The sequence below is a fragment of the Falco naumanni genome, chromosome 2 (assembly GCF_017639655.2).
Source record: "Falco naumanni isolate bFalNau1 chromosome 2, bFalNau1.pat, whole genome shotgun sequence".
Lineage (NCBI taxonomy): Eukaryota > Metazoa > Chordata > Aves > Falconiformes > Falconidae > Falco > Falco naumanni.
In genome coordinates, this window is record NC_054055.1 from 81,491,853 (window position 1) to 81,508,767 (window position 16,915).

The 16,915-nt window shown below is 45.5% G+C and overlaps 1 protein-coding gene and 1 long non-coding RNA gene across 7 annotated transcripts in view; one reads left to right on the top strand and one right to left on the bottom strand.

The window, feature by feature from the left end:
- Window positions 1–463: 463 nt before the first annotated feature.
- LOC121084075 lies at window positions 464–4,860 on the bottom strand. The gene is made up of 2 exons (XR_005826576.1): window positions 4,403–4,860; window positions 464–4,047 (listed from the first exon to the last, which is right to left on the bottom strand). It is a non-coding gene; the product is annotated as an uncharacterized LOC121084075 (long non-coding RNA).
- A 323-nt stretch (window positions 4,861–5,183) lies between these two features.
- Window positions 5,184–16,915, top strand: part of AGPAT3 (1-acylglycerol-3-phosphate O-acyltransferase 3) — a 94,096-nt gene continuing 82,364 nt past the window's right edge. For 3 of the 6 annotated variants that reach the window (XM_040585199.1, XM_040585203.1, XM_040585205.1), the window contains exons 1-2: window positions 5,184–5,456; window positions 5,991–6,128. The gene's annotated coding sequence lies outside the window, so the exon portion shown is untranslated. The remainder of the gene's footprint in view (window positions 5,457–5,990; window positions 6,129–16,915) is intronic. The other 3 variants (XM_040585201.1, XM_040585207.1, XM_040585200.1) reach the window with 1 other exon arrangement.

Genomic DNA, 16,915 nt, shown 5'->3' on the forward strand with positions numbered 1-16,915 from the left:
TTAAGATGTACAAGATACAGCCCTTAGATTACAGGGGAAAATATGTGATTTCAACATCAGTAAAAAATGTTTTGTTTAGGTTCAAGTGCCTTGTGAGAAGAATAGAACTAAAATTCACCTCGGGGCATCCGAAGATAACAATTGAAATTTCAAGAGAAAGTATAGGGATCTGTAATTACAGCAAAGAGAGTATTGTGTATTTGCATTGTGCAAGGTTTTGTTCTTTGCTGAGTAGCATGACCTATTTCACAGCATCATGTGATTTTTGTATTGGAAGACTCTTCTGTAAAGAAATAAAACTAATTTTCCAGTGGAAAAGAAAAAAATCTTATTTTCCTTAATTCTGCCCAATAAAATAGTATAATGTTGCATTTTTATTCATTTATTTATTTAAACTTCATAAGACTTTTGAAAGATACATACGTGTAAAGCATACACACAGACTTATCTGTTGTTGGCAATATCCAGTTTCATTAAGTTTTTATTCAAAAATTGTACGAGGCATCAGGAAAAGCCAAATTAAATTACACTTGGATTTAATATGATTTAAAGTTCATCTCCCATCACAATGTCAGTTAAGCACTTAGGCACCTAAAGTGAACAGAAGGAATTTAAGCTGCCTTCTGTACCTCACAACTCACAGTGGTGCCTAAGTTTCCTGTTTAATTTTTGCTTAGCTGCCTGAAGTTTTTTCAACTGTGCACACAGAGATGAAAACCTAGGGATGTCACCTCTGGATAAAATGATCTGGCATTCCTAAAACAGGAATTCCTGTGTCACAGTTTCATAAGCAACCCTGTCTATCAGACTTTCCCAGTCCATTCCTAATGGAGACCAACACTAGAACTGAGAGAAGAAAGAAAATCAAACTGTAATGGAGACATCTGGAAAGGAACTGTTTATACAAACTCAATAGCTTTTGAAAAGCTGCCCTCTTAAAGTATGCACAGTTAGGCACTTGAAATCAGCAGTCCCTCCTGAAATTCCTGCTATATATGTATTTTTAGCTTGTGGCTTCTTTATTATTTCCAGTCGTATTTCTTCTACCATACTGGAAGTATTCAGAATTATGGTGATAGGACTTTTTTTAATGCTTGTATAACTCAAAAATGACCAAGTGAAAGCTGAATACACTTTCCCAAAGGAAAAAAACCCCCAAAAGTTCTATGCACTAATTTCAGCTTTAACAGTAATTAATTTTCAGGTAATTGTTAGAAAGCTGTGTTCATAGTACAGGTTTCTGACCATTTGTCAATATCAACAGCACAAAACTACCGAGAACACAACAAAGCTGAGAATACTGTAGTAATGATTACAAAGGCAATGTTGAACATTTGGTAAGCTAAGCGGATATTCAGTTAGGTTGGATTTAAAGCATTAACCTCTTCAGGATGATGAATTCTGGCTTTCTTTATCGTCTGTATCACATCCACATTAATGCATTGTGTTGGCATGTGTTTTTTGGTTAAGACCTCAAATTAATTGGAGCTTAAATTCAGGACAGGATGTGTCAACACTAGAAAATAACAGTGTTGTTGCTATATCATGCTTTTGCTTAAGTGACCAATGCTGTTTATCTGCACTCACTTGGAGCATGCCCAAATTTTCAAGTAGAGATGAGACCCAATTCAGCATCAGCTTTAAGTCTCCTTAACCTTTGAGCAGCTGACGTATCGCTGCTCGTGCAGTACCTGCTGTACAAAACTGCAAATGGTTGCCTTGCTTCTGCTCACTCCAGAAGCTAATCGGGGCTTCACTGCAGATGGGAAGTAATGAGGAGCTGCCTTTGGACAGAGACGTTGAACATGACCCAGACACAGCTCACTACTGAAAACTAACATGGAAATGTCCTCCAGTGATTTCTAACTGATGGTTTGAGAAATGAGAATGAGATTTAGGGAGGGGGGCTATAGCAGGTGCAATGGGTACAAAAATGATAGATCTCAAAAAAAAGAGTCTCTTCAGGTGGAGAGAAAATCTGCTTCTAATTATATTTGCATTTTCAGAAAAATTGACAAGTGAAGATCAATGTAAGAGACTTTCTTTCCAGCAGATCCTGTAGACCTGTTGGGGTGATCTGAAACAGCTGCTTTCCTGGTGCTCTTAAGTAGATTTCACCACTTTGATATGCCTTAATGTGTCTTGGGTTTTGCTTAATAGAAAAGGCTAGTAGTGCTTTATTTGAAATTGTGCTTCATGCACATAGCAAACACTACTATGCTTCCAGGCTGTGGAAGAGCTCATTTTAAGCCTGGGGATGATAATGTATAAGTATCAGGACAGCTGCTCTCAATTTCACTCCAGAGGTAATGGTCAGCACTTCACAGAGCTCTCTTACCAGCTGACAAAGAGAAGATGCTATTTGCCAGTAAGATGTCAGAACACAGCTGAGTAGGAAGGTGGAAAAGAATTTCTTGGCAAAATTTATAGGCACTACCTTTTGGTTTTGTTTTTTTTTCTTTTCTTCTTGCCATTTCTGAATTCACCATTTTTATTCCCAAACTTTAAATGTATTTTCTTTTCTTTTTTTCTTCTTTATCTCTCTCATGCTAAAATACCCCACGAATGCACCACCCTTTCAGATTTTAGTTTTGATCACTTGATTATTATATGCACAACACTCTCACTGGACACTACAAGCACGTAAGCACTGCAAAGTAGGACTGCCAGTACATTAAAAAATACAGAATTTATACTTCGCTGGAGCTAAAATCTGGATAGACCAGAAATGGTCAAGGCAAGCTTAACTGTCCTCCTGTTAGTGATACAATCTGAAAAGCCTTCTGCCTGAAGAAATTATGTTATGCTCTGTTTCTGCAGTCAAACAATTGTAAGCTACATCTATTAGGTCATTTCCTTGAATGAGCTATTTCTTATTTGGAAACAGACTTGTGAGGTATGCTAGAAGTTCACACAGATAAAAAATGGAAGCTGTACTCTATGTGCATCCTTGTGCAAACCCAGAAGTTGCAGAAAAATAAGCTGCAAATACCTGCATACTATCAGTGTGGAAAATGAAGACAAATGAGAGGCTCAGTGCTGGGACCCTTAGAGGAACTCTAAATTGCCTTTGTCCTGCCTCAGTTCTGAGCAACACGAGGGACTGAAATCACCTGCGACTTTCTCCAGGAAGCCACAGAGACTGCTGCAATTTATGGCAGCCTACTATAAGGCTACACCAGCACAGAGGACCAGCCAAGCCGGTGTGGGCTGAGCAGCACTAGATAAGGGTGATCAGAATGGCCAGTAAGAGGCTGTGCTAGAGGCGATAGGGAGAAGAAAAAGCAGCACATGCACCTGACCTAAGGGCCGGATCTCTGCTTTGAACTAGACCTCATGTACAACTGGAAACCAGTAGTGAGTTCTGCAATGATAGTAAAAGCACAGCAATCAAGGGGTTTAATGGCACTTTGAGTAAACACAGAATATACAAATTTAGATATTACTTGTGTGTACTTTTCTAAAGTAGGTCATGTTATGATGTTTGGAATGTCACATAGCGCGGGCAAAAAAGGGGAACATTCGGAACCTCAGGAACTGTTAAACCCACTTTGCTTTAGAGGTCTCCTATAACTACTGAGGGTAGTATTTGGTTTACTGCGATGATCCAGTGAGCGCTGTGACTGCTGTCTGTCCATGTTACTGCCTAACATTAGATCTCCTCAAAATCCATATTCTGGAACCAAATAAAAGGAACTGACTTCCAGAGGTAATGAACATATTCACAGTCTTGACCAAAAAGCTTTGAGAGCTGCAAACCCTCACCATCTTGGAAAGTAAACCCAAGTGGCATCAGTAAGGTGTTTGAAGGGCAATGGTAGATTCTAGCATTTGAAAATTTTCTTGCAACTGTGAAGTTCTGGGTTGTTTGTTTTTTTTTTTAAGTAAAAGATTAGCACCTTCCAAGCTTTGATGCTTCCTCACGCTGCACCCTAGAGAGGAGAGGAAGCCCTGCTCGGCATCACCCACAGAAACCTCACCAAGGCGAATTTCTCCGGCCAGGCCAAACGCAGCCGCTGCAGCCCCTGCACGCAATCCTGTCACACCCTGAGGAGAACCAGAAGATCCCGAACAAAAACGTTACCTTTCAAGATTTATTTTGAAAAGCAGACCAAACTTGTGATCCCTTGGGTATGTTCTGACCTGCTTCTTTCTGGTACTTGTAGGAACACCAAGATACCGTCGGTCTATGGCGTCATGTTTGTTTGAAATCAAACGGCCGCGGTGGGAGCCCGCTCCCTTGGTGAAGCGCCGCCGTGCCGGCCACCCCCGGCAGGGCACCCCACACCGCCCCGGGGCGGCCCCTGCAGCCGGGAGCCCCCACCCGCCGCTTTTCCCTCATTCGGACCCGGGACTGCGTCTTTATTTATGAACACCGTTATGTAGCGGTTTCCTCCGTTACCGAGAATTTCCGTTATCGATTCCTCACGGTGCCATCTTCGCCCTTCTCCCACACGTATCCCCCCGTCCCTGTGTACGCACCCGGGAGCGCCACTGACAGCCCGCTCACAGCGCCGGGCGCCGGTGGGGCCGGGCCCGCGGGGGGGACGGACGGACGGACGGACGGGGACGCGCACCTCGGTGCCGCTGCGGCCGCGGGACGCGAGCAGCGCGCGCTCCCTCAGGGCAGCCAGCGGCAAAGCGAGCCACGGCTCCCGGGGGCGGCCGCGCCCGGGCAAGGCGGCTCCCCCGCCTCGCAGGGGGGCCGGGGGCAGGCGCCGCTGCCTCTCCCTGAGGCGGGGGAGCGGCGTTTCGGCCGCGGCTGAGCAGGGCGGGGCCGCACTGCCCTCCGCGGGCCCGGCGACCGGGTCCACCGGCTCCCCTCCCCCGCCCGCCGCCAACGGCCACCGGAGGAGCGGGGCGGCGGTGAGGGGCGGTGAGGGGCGCCTCGGGCGGGAGCGGCGACGCCCCCTGGCGGCCGCTCAGTGGCGGGGGCGCAGGCGGCAGCTAGCCCCGGGGCGAGCGGCTCCTCCGCATCGCGTCCCGCTGAGGTGCGGCGAGAGCGGCCGGCGGGGGGTCCCGGCGCGCTGGGCGGGGCGGGGCCGGGCGGGGCCGGGCGGGAGGAGCGGCGGTGGCTGCTACCGCCCCCGCTATCTGACCCGACCTTCCCCCTCCCCTCCTCCTCCGCCCCCCGCCGCCCGGCTCTCCTGCCCCCAGCGGCCCGGGAGGAACTGAACCATCGCCGCACAGGAAGTAGCGGCTGCGGGGAGCAGCGGCGGCGACAGCTGGGGCTGCCGCACTCAATGAGCGAGGCTCCCGCAGCCGCCGCCGCCCGCCCCGCTCGCCCCTTCCCCGCCTCCCGCGGGCAGCGGCGCCGAGCCAGCCCGCCGCCGCCGGGGGGGCACCGCGGACAGCAGCAGGCGGAGGCGGGCAAGGCCGCCCGCCCCGGGGCTGGAGGCTGAGGCGGGCAGAGGCAGCTCCGGCTGTTCCCGAGGAGGCGGCGGCGGGGACCGCAGGTTGGTGCCGCTCCGCCGGCGAGGCGCGGGTGCCGGGCTGCGGGGGGAAGGCGGCGGCTGGCCGTGCCTGGCAGCGACCCCGGCCTCGGCGCCCCGCACGCTGCCGGCGCGGACGGCGGCGGGGGCTCCGCCGGGCGCCCCTCTCGGAAGGCCCCAGCGCGCCGCCCCCCGCTGCGGCGGCGGCAGGAGGAGCCGCACCGGGCCCGGCTCGGTGCGCCGGCCGCGGTGCCGGTGCTGTCGGCAGGCGCAGCCCTTTGTGCGCCGGCGGGCGGCGGGGGGGGGGAGGCGAGCGGGCCGGGCCCGACCTGGGGCGGGGGGGGCGGCGGCGCGGCCGGGAAGGGCACGGTGGTCCCGGCGGCGCGGGCGGGCCTCGGCTGAGGGGCACCCTGCCCTCCGGGCGTGCGGGCTGGCGGCTCGCGGCCGGGAGGATGGCAGCAGGGCTCCCCGCCGGGCGTGAGGGGAGGCTGGGAGAAGGATGGGCGAAAAGTGGGAGAGTGGTTGAAAACAATTAAAAAAAATAAAATAAAAAAATAGGAGGAAAGCCCGTTTCTGAAGAGCCTGGCTGCACCTGGGCACACGGCTTGCGAGTGAGTGCAAAATGGAGAAGAGCAAACCCTATTGATCTGAGAGCGGCAACCAAACTGGATGCAGTTGTGCCTGGATTCTGTTCAGGTGATGCTGATGGGTTTAATAAGCCACTAACCTCATGTGTAGGCATCTAAATCAATAAGCATATCGATTATCCCCTTATAGCTTTTAATACGCTGTATTCTGAGGGAACTTTTGCGTTGAGACTGATACCTATTTGATGCCGCGCTGGTATGTTCTTCTCATGCGATATCTTTTCCTCTTTGAATCTTCATCTGCCTTGAGTGTGCAGAGAGCAGGTGTTGAATGAGAAAGCAAAGTGGCAGTTTGTAGTCATCTTGCTTTGTTTGAAGACGTTCCTTCTTCAAAGCAATATTATTATAATAATCTCATTAACTCATCATGTTATCAAATTCATTTCAAGTCCAAAATAAACTTCATGGCCTTTCCCGCTCTAAGGGAAACAGGCTAGGGTCCAAGATTGCGTGTTTGCCATCAGTGAATTGCTGATACGTACAAGCATGTTTGGGAGTGAAGCCGTAAGCTCTCCGCTTGTCTTGGCAGTGTTTATTTTGCGGTGACGCTCTTCACTTGAGGCTCTTTGCTTGAATTACAGATCGTTGGGGTGAAATTAAACAATCACAGATAGGTACGTGTATTTGTTATAGTTTTTTCTTTTTCAAGCTTGATTCTACAAGCAGCGAAACCCATGCAGTTCAATTCGTTTTCTTTTGAGACTGCAGCTGTATATGAGATAATGAAGTTAAATGGAGTTGTTGTAACCTGCAGTGAACTTACTTTGCTGTGGTGAGTGCTGGGCTGTTACAGAGCTCCTTGTGCTGTGGACAGGTCAGGCCCTTGAATTGTACACATAAATGTTCTGGTCTTACTTTCACAGTAAGCTTCTGTGTAACTTTCACAGGAGCTTTAGCTTTTGGTTCCCTTCTGTATACTCTGGTCGTCTTCCCCTTCATATCTATTGTTACTGAACCTTCATGATTAAAATTATGTACGTTACGTTCAGTAATTTTTTCAGCCTTTTTTAAAGGCAGTCTTATGTACTTTAAGAAAGTGTCACTATATATTTCTCTCAATTCCTGCCTTCACCTCTCCACCCTTATATATACAGTTGGAGAAAGCAGGACAGAGGATGGTTGGTCTCCCAATACAGCTTGAATTCCACAAGCACTGGAAAAACACCTGATGAGATTGTCCCCACTGAGCACAATTAAAATGGCAGGACAGCTTATCGAAGCTTGGTACTGCAGTTTTAACAATACGTTGCTGATAGCTCAGTGGAGGATATGTGAGTTGCACCAAACAAGGGCTGGAATCAGAATGAGCTTTAGTTGAGGTAATGTTGGTCAGAAATAAGCATGCTATTTCCTCTTCTCTGCGTGATTTCCTTTATCTCTGAAGAGATGCATTAACAAACAGGACAAAATTCCACTTACAGGGAACTCTACTAGTACAAAGTCTATGTTCTTTTCCCAGCCAGAGCCAAAGCTTTCTGCTCTGTGTTAATCTTCTTACAAAATGAAACTGTTGCATAGTCCCTTGCTAGCTTCATTTTTTTCCCCTCTTCTGCCTCTGTTTGCAGAAAGATGCATTGTTTTCAACTCCTAAATGGTGTTTTGTTCGCTTACAGAACTATTTTAGAATAATTGGTTTTGAGGCTTATTTTATAGGTAACCAGTGTGAATCTTTATTCTGTTTATTGCTGTTACCTCTAATGAGTTCACCTATACTAAATATATGATAGCCATAAATTATGGTAGGCTGCTTCTGTGCTTTATGCAAATACAAAAAAAAAACACCCCAAGAAAGGTTGCATTCAGTCTTGCTACTTTGGCTTATAAGATCATAATTCTTGATAGGAATGGCTAAGGTACTGACTAAGAAATGTAGTTATCATCTGTAATGGCTAAAAATGCCCTGTTCTTTCAGTGGATTTTTTTAATGTTAATACTGAGTGTTGGTGCATGTGTATTAGTCTGTTTATAGTCAGTGCCTGAACAAAGAACAGGTGTCTAGGCAATTGGTACCTTGAGTATTACAAGATAAAGAACAAAATAAATGACGAAAAGCAAAGGGAACCCAACATTTCACTGTATCTCAGACTGTTCCACTCCCTTCTGGTGCTGATCCCCTAGTAATAAGGGGTTCTTTGTCTAAGCTTGTGTTTCAGGGTAATACCTGGGAACTTTTGTTTGTGGGTAGCTCTTAATAAGTAATTATTACCATCCTTTTAATTAAAACTAAAAGGAAGGGAAAAGCAAGCATTAGATGGCATTATCTAAATTTCTTGTTTACCTATGATGTTAACCAACGTAAAATGAGAAAAAGAATCCCAAGGCCTCTGCTGTGTGCTTGATGAAGATACTCTTAAATGTGTTATGTGAAAATCAGTTTGCCATCTGATGCATGATCATGTCAGAATTCCAGGAGTCAGTACCTAAGTTGGGGACTGATTATTGCTAGGACACAGGCACATGTAGGTAAAATCAGGATAATCTAGGAGGTGTTTAATTTCCTGGTGCACCAAACCAATAGTCTGTTTCCTGTTTTGGTTGATTAATTGCAGAAGTCTAATTTTCACATGGTTCAAAAGGGAACAAACCCTTGCTTATGTATTTTTTTTATGCTTCTAAAATCAGTGGATACTTATGGTTTACCTGTGGAATTTCCTTGTGCCTAGGAGTCTGCAAGACATGACAGTGATGAGAAGCTAGCCACTTACAGCTGTTACACACAAGTTATAGTAAAAATGAAAGAAATGCTTGTCTTTTGTGTAAAGACCAATTAACGAGTGCTACCTTGGATCTAGTCTTTCACAAGAGCACCTCCTTGCGCTGTGTCTTATCTGTAGCTGTCTAAGTTTGCAGTGGATAGACAACTGTGCAGTGTAGTAGGCAGGACGCTCATTTTGGGAAGCAGGAGGCTTGGGTTCTTGTCCTCATCCAAATAAGTATTAGGTGTTGTAAAAAGGAACAGAGCGCCACAGGGACTCTTTTTCTGCCTGTAAACCCATGTAAAAACCCGAACAGTTTTAGGAGGAGAGTGTGGTCACAGGCTGTGCCAGGGTACCATGGTGCATTACCAGGGAAGTTCTGGGAGGAGGTTATGATACCTTCCAGGGAAAAGGCATGGAGAGGTGTATTGAAATGATTTATAGCTCAGACTCTGTGAGGGTGCTGCCCATCACCCATCAGACTAATGGCCAAAGAGCCGATCAGTCTCACCTTTGTTTCATGCCTCTGTTTTATGAGGGGGTCAGTATAGTCTTTGCACCCTGAACTTTCCCCTAAGTTGTCGATCTCTGAGACATAAACCTGGGGAAAGCTGGGAGTGGTGGTACATCTGCTTTCTGTGTGCTACTGGTAAATCAACCCAGCTGCTCATGTTGCTTACCCCCACCCCCTTCCATCCCCTCCTCTGTTTGCTATTCTCTGGCATGCGGCTTCCTTCATATATTTTGTAGGGAGAGCTGGCTTGTAATTTTGGGCTGCCACTTCCCCTGGGAATTGGGGAACTTGGGACCTAGGCTCTGTGAGGCTTGCTACTGCAGTGCTGCGTTTTATTTGCACACGCATAGTTGCCAGTTCCTTGGTAGAGAGCTAGGATGAAATAAAAGAAGAAACTTTCTGTCCCATTTCGGATGGGGAATGAAAGCCAGTGTACTGATTAGTCCTAATACTATTGATTATCTTGCAGTAGTATCGATAATGTGGTGTTTGCTTTCCAAACAAAAGATGTGTTCTATGTCCTAAAGAGTTTAAAGAACCTTTGAAGCTTTGTGTAGTGGAAATGGTGGTTCTGTCAGCCACATCAGCCTTCACCCTGGATACGGCCTTGTTGCTTAATTGAGATTACTGCTGTAGTTTGACTCTGCTCAGAAAAAAAATGCTTATCCTTGAAGCAGGTGTTGAGCTCCCTATGTTTTACGAGAATGAAAGGGCATGTAGAGGCCATAAATGTTTGGAGTGAAGTGATAGAAATTTCCTTTTTGGAAGAGGTGGATCCAAGTGTATGGCAGAACATTTAGAATCCAGCACCTCCTTTCTATTGTGTATTCATGGGGAAAAAACCCCCACCCTCTTAAAAACCTTTACAATGCTTCTGCATCTGTGTTGAGCTCTTTAATGGTCAGGTGTAAGTGGTATGACATTGACCTCATTCTGTGTGTAACACCTCTTCTCTGTGCAGGCAGACTTGCTCACTTGCTGTAAAGGAAGTGGTATTTCAGTGAAATTTTTAGTTGCTTTTTTCCCCCCCTGTTGTTCTCATGCATTAGCATTACTTAGGTAATTATAGCGTGCTTGTTAGGAGCTCTGACAGCCTAAACTGAGTTCTTTGTCAAAAATGCAGTGTTTCCCTTAATTAAGAGAGACTAGAAACAGCACCTGAACCTATTAATTAAATAGTCAAAGTTGATATCTATTTAGGATGTATTAATGAGCAAAACAAAATACATTTCTGACTGAAGTGTTGCCCAGAGTAATTGAGCTTCTGTGAGGATTTTTTGTGTAGAAAAATAATCTATTGGTGCCGCAACTGTCACACATGCGCTGTTGTGCAAAATTCATGTGAGATCTTTCCAAATTCTATGGTACTCAGAACAATAGCCACTATTTCTTCTTCAAAGCTCTTCAGAGATGTTAAATAATCCTTGTGACAACCCTATGAAGTGAGTATTGTAGTAATTTTTTATGGATGGCAAAACAATTAATCGGCATTGTCTCCAACTGCACTGCAGAAGTGGGATTTTCAAAGTGCCTGAGACTTGGCCTGCACTAAAACTTGTGGTTGTGTGAGCAAGGGGTGGGTGAGCGTGTCTTTCTGCCTCTTCTAGCTGTAGCTGTGCTGATGAAAACATTTTTGCAGATGCGCAGTGGTCATTGGCATGCAGGTGTGTACATCAGGCTGGACCCTGTGTGTCCTCATAAAGGATGGATTTAGCCTGTTCTGAATTATTCTGCCCATGTTACTGGCATCACTTCTTGAAGGAGAGATGTGTGGAGCTGTTGGCTGTGCTTGTGTCTGTAAAGTTCATCCACGTGTGAAAGGTGGGCTGCTCAGACTGACTTCTGAGCTCAGGTTTGCTCATTTGTGGGATGAGGTCCTGGTCAGACTCTTCCTGCTGGGCTCTTGCCAGGCTGGGGTTTCTCAGGGTTACGAGTTGCCTTAAGGCTGGGCTCCTAACTCCCTTTGATCTGAAAAGGCTGCAGACCCAGGTGTTTCCTCCACTATGTGAACGCTGGTGGTACCTGCAAGCTGAAGGAGGTCAGGATTACCAGGATGTGAGCTCCTGTTTGGGTCAGACCAACATTGTGGCTTTACTGTGCAGCCTAGCTTTGGTTGCTGAGATATGTGTGTCTCTTCTTCTCCTCCACCAGCTCTGCCTGCTGCCCTTCCAGGAATTATAAATGCCACAGCAGATGGCTTAGGGAGGCAGTGTCTCTAATTACTGTTGCTAGATTTGCCTAAGCTTGACTCTGTACAAAGAATGCTTTTTTCCCCTGGATATTCAAAGTTGTTGGTACTTCAAATGCAGATTCGGTCTTTTCAGGGGAACATTGATGGTGGAAATGTGTGCGTTATGTGCTGGTTCAAAAACAGCCTCTTTCTTCTTAATACACTGATGGTTTAGTGCTACCAGTTTTCAGTCTTCTCCCATTGGGACAGCTTTCAGGTTCCTGGTAGGCTAGACTGCTTATGGACCCAAAATTTGGTAATGGCTGACTCACCATTAAGTAACACAGCTGTAATCAGTTTATTTGATAAAGGTTTTACTGCTACCCCAGCTGAGCAGAGGTGCGTGGCTATATGATTGACACATGCATCTTTAATGCCTAATGCAAGTGTCCATCTCACGGTGGCAGTTGTGATTGATTGATCCAACGTTACGCTGCACAGTGGTACTTTTCTGTGGGCCCCTTGCTCCAGATGCCTTCTTGCAGCCTTGGGCTCTACCACTGTGTTTGAGCTGAACTTCTCTTGCATCCATCCATCTGGTGTCTGTGGCCCTTGGGTTATTAATCATATAGCCAGCCTGTGCGTTAAATTTGAGTTGAGAGGACTGACACCAAAGGGAAAGAAAGGTTTTCATTTCTTGAGGTCAGTGAAGGTGCTGTGACCCAAACCGTGCAGGCTCGCTGAGCAGTGTTGTTTTTCCTTCTGGTGGTCACAGCAGAGGGTGATGCCTCTGGTTCCTCAGACAGCTTCCTGGGGTTGCTCACGGTACAGAGGGTTGAAGCTGCTCTCTTCCTAGGGAGTATGAGTCTCTCATCTCTATTTCAATTTTTTTTATTCTTTTTAAATTCACTTTGCCTCTGAAGTACTTTTGGCTGAAATTATAAGCAGCAGTGGGAATTTGGGCTAGATTCCAGATTTTTTCTCCCCCCATTTCCAATGAATATCTTCATCACTGGGATCATGGGATTGAGGTGGCTCTCGGTAATTTGTGTTTTGAGGTTTTTATCCTGCCTTTTGCTTTCCTGACCAAGCCACAGCAGGGTGACAGTGCCGTGCATTGTAGCAATTTCTGCTCGTAACTAAGTCTTCTAAAACTTGTTAATGTTTTTCACGTTGAATTTGTGTGTGGTGTCACTTTTATCTGTGGAGAGGGCAACTGCTTGAAAATGCATGTTTCATATATAGCTAGCACTGCAGCAAGGATGTTTACGTGGTCTCTCTTAAGAATTGAGATGGCTTAGTCTGAAATGTGATGTAGTCTGAGAAATTCAGTTTGCTTTTTGTCATCTCAAGTTGAATTGGTTTTGATGGCAGAGGCTGAACTGGCTACCTTATCTCTCCAGTTGCATTTCCCCCTGGCATCTTTCTGTCATGATACAAAACCTAGGACTGCCAAATGCTGCTCGATACCTTTCAAGCTTTCCTTCCCAAATACTCATCAGAAAACATTCAGTGAGCCCCCTCCCTGTACTTACTCTGAAAGGATTGAGTTTACATTCATTTTCTAACAGCCTTACAGTAGCGTGCCTTAAGCTGAGCTCTGAAAGCAGTGGCACTACTTCTGCCTGGAGAAGTGCCTTGGCTGAAAACCACTAGACACTGGGAGGTTAGGTAGCAGCAGGGTTACAACAAGTTTTCCTTGGTCCTCTGCTTTTCTCTAGCCAACACTTGCTGGCTGCTGCCAGGGACATGTCGAGATGGGGTGGACCTTGGCTCTGACCTGGTACAGACATGCTTGTTTGCTGCCTGGGTTCTGCTCAGCCCTAGAAAAAGCATTCAGCCTTGCATTTGAAATTAAAACTTTGGTTAAAAATGGCATTGCTTCAGCTTGCTTGTTGCAACTGTAGCCATGGCTGTGAATTGAGTGCCATCACTTAATTCATGGGAAAGGTTTTTGGAGTGTATAGTCTAAGAATGAAGATATGTCTGTTAAACATGTATGTATGCTTACACTATGATCTTTATACTGCTAGCAAGCTCTCCTGGGTGCAGCTGCGCCTATACCAAAGCCCTCTTGATAGTACTTTTTTTTAATGTATAGCTCTTGCTAGCAACTTAGCAATAAGGAAATAAGTTTTACTGGCTGAAAAGTTTAATTTTAGTCTGTGTACTATAGTTTTTTTATGGTATACTCCAGTACACTGCTGGAGTAGTATATTGGCTTTTCAGTAGCAATATCACGCTGGAGAAGGAGCTGACTGAAGTAGTGGTGATATTAAAGGGAATTTCATGTATTAGCTTGGAAAGCAGGCTTTGTAGCTTTCCAGGATCCAAAGGTATCATTAGCTTTATTGGAAAAATTTAGTTTCCTTGTTTTGCTGTTTACGTGATGAACTGGCATTCACAGCATTACCTTGGTTGTATTTCACAGTGAAAAACAGATAAGTGTTCATCACTGAAATAACAGGACCTGCTGTATGCAACCCACTATGAGCCTTACCTCATTCAGGTAATGTGACTGTACCTTTGTCTACAGCAAAAGAAAGTGGTACGATCCTTATCTTTTTCTCTTGCATTGTTTTTTTTTTCCTGTCAAATTTTTGTGTCCTAAGCCTTAAATGTTTTCAACAAATGCAGTGATCTCAGCATTTATCAAGCACCCCTATTGTGGGTCTGGTTTGAAGGTTGAACCTGTGGTTTTCTTTCAAGGCGTTATGGGTGGAAAGGCAGTACTTCTAAGTCTTATCTGCACTAATTCTTCTGAAGCCAATTCAAAGGTGTCTTGATGGATCCCAAAGGGAGCTGTGAACTACTGGGAAGGTTTATCTATGGGTAACTTGGCTTGCTGAGCCTGAGAAAGGCAGAGGATGTGTTTTTGTATGAGGGAAACAGGCAGAAGCTTTACTGCACTTGGTGTTGAGTTTGAAGTTAGTGCTGGTTGCTCTTCACACCTGCTGCTGCGAAGGCAGGCACATCTATTGAGGACATGATTGGGTTTATAATGGGAGAGTGAAGACTTGCTTTTCAGTGAAGGAACATACAAAAAGAATGTGGGTTTCAGACTGGTTTAATGAGCACTTCCTTAGTTGATTTGATTTATTTTAATAAAACTTTGCCTAGATAGCTTTTTTAATTGAATATTTAAGGAAGTTGAAAGCAGGCATTTTACTGTCTCTTTAATTTGTGCTGATACGTGGTTTAGCATAATTATTTTTTAATGTCCCTTTTAAAAGTATGGTGCTCTCATCGTTTTGACCCTCCTCCTTCAAGAAAAAGTGGATTTAATTTGTTTGAAGAGAAAGGTCTACTGTATCACAACTCTGTGACAAGGAGGCAGGGGTGGGGGGGGAGTGTGTGAGCTTGGTGAAAAAATTGCTGGCTTTTAAAGTGGTGGGTTCAGGCCAAAAAGCTTTTAAGAATGGTCTGAAGCTTACTGTGGCATCTGTAAGCTCCCTGAACCTCATGAATTCAGTTCTAAAGATGAACCTTGTGGCATTACAGAGATGCTTTTTACTGGGTGACCTAAAATAACCAACTTGCAGCTTTTTTTTTTTTTTTTTTTTTAACCCCTGCTCCTCCAGCAGGCCTGTCCTTTTCTTGTTGATTGTCATTACCTTTCCTGAGACCTTGGTCCCTAAAGAGGGAACAGAGCCATATTCTTGTGTCTTCAGGCTTCTGTCTGATCCAGTGTGGGGAGCAGTAGAATAGTGGAGTAGTCCTGGGAGGGAGCGTTTTGGTTGTCACAGGGCAGATAAAACTGGCTGCTTACCGCCTGTTTAGTTGGCTCCTTGCTCCTCCACAGTGTGATAGGAATATCAACACTGAAAAAAGCTTGGCAGCACCTTTTCTAGTGGGATTGCAATTTAGTCTGCAAGGAGGAGTCTGCTGGTACTCTTAATCTCTCTCTGAATAAGATCAACCACAGCAGCCTCAGTTTTCGGTGATATCATTGCCTCCATTCATTTGTGCCTTTGTTTATGCTGGAGTCTCTTCTTTAATGCTTTTCATTAATGCAGCTAGGTTAGCCAAACATCTAAGGCGAAAGAAGGCCTTAGGTTTGCCTGTATTCCTGTCAAATACCTGTTTTGATAACCAAAAATGTAGTGCTTCCACTTAACAGTTTGCAAACTTGAATGAGTTAGTCTTAGGTGGTTGCCAAAAAGCCCAAATACCAAACAAAAACCCAACACGCAACCCCAATGCCAAACCCTTCTCTTATTTCTGACCTGAAAAAAAAAAAAAGCAAGCATGCTAGATGGGTATGCATGCACACTCCTGCAGAATGGTTCTACTCAGAATGAGCTGGACTAGGCATGCAACTGAAGGCATCACTTTTAAGAAACACCTTTTCCTGCAAACAAAGCTGTAAGAAAAATTGAGTGAAAAAATTCACAGGGATGTCTAGAAAACATTACCAAAAGGAAGGTTTACAGGATGAAGGTTGTTCTATGTGGAGAACACCTGACAACCTGCTGCAAGAGGAGAAGGGAGTGAACTGCTCTCCGTGCCCACTGTAGAGAGGACAAGTTAGGGATTTAAGATGCAGAAGGGAGAGCTGGAAAGCTTTGGGAAAAGCTTTCTGTTGCCAAACGGGAGTTGTGAAATCTCTGTTGCTGGAAAGAACTCAAGAAGAAAAGATCCTGGCGGATGCCTGTAGGAAGGGTTGGGCTTTGGTGCTCCTGCAGTGGGGACTGGAGTCCTGGGACCCTGGTGGGAAATGCGCCCTTATGAGATGTGGGCAAGGGGCAGGGAGGAACCAGGGAACTTAAGTTCTGGCCATCCCTGCTCATCACTTACGTTACCATGCAAAAAATGGGCAGAGGGGGACATGACAAGAAATCAGTGGTCATGGTGAAGAAAATTTAAAAGTGATGGAGAGGCTTAGCTGTAAAAGTTTGGGGACAGCTTAAGTTAGGTGACCTTTTGAAATCCTCTTCACCTGTGCACACTGCAGTTTTAGTTTGGTAGATATTCATGCTGCAAGCCTGCTCTGCTCTAGGAGCCTCACGTGCTGTGAATTCCAGCACAGGACAACACTGATCAATCTGTGTGTCAGACGAAATCATCCCAGGAAGGATACTGGTATTTTTGGTTTTTCTGACAGAACATCCTTTTAGTTGATGGCTGCTTCGTATCTTCCTCTTTAAGTATATGAAACAATTCACTTGCTGTCCATGTGTGTTTCATGCAGAAGGTGGAGCAAAGCCCTGAAGATGTTGACTTTAGAGATGAGCCTCAAAACTGGAGCCTGAACCCAGATACCATAAAGACCTTGGTGCCTCTTTCCTTTGGTTTGCTATTCTGTTAGCTATTCGGCTCTCAGTGAATTTCTGTGGCACAGGATTAATTCCTGAAGACCAGCCAAAATACCTTGGAGTTGCTCTGGCCAGAAGCGGTAACTACCAGCAATGCATGGACGGCAATAAACAAAAGCTGAAAGGCTGGGTAAACCTCAT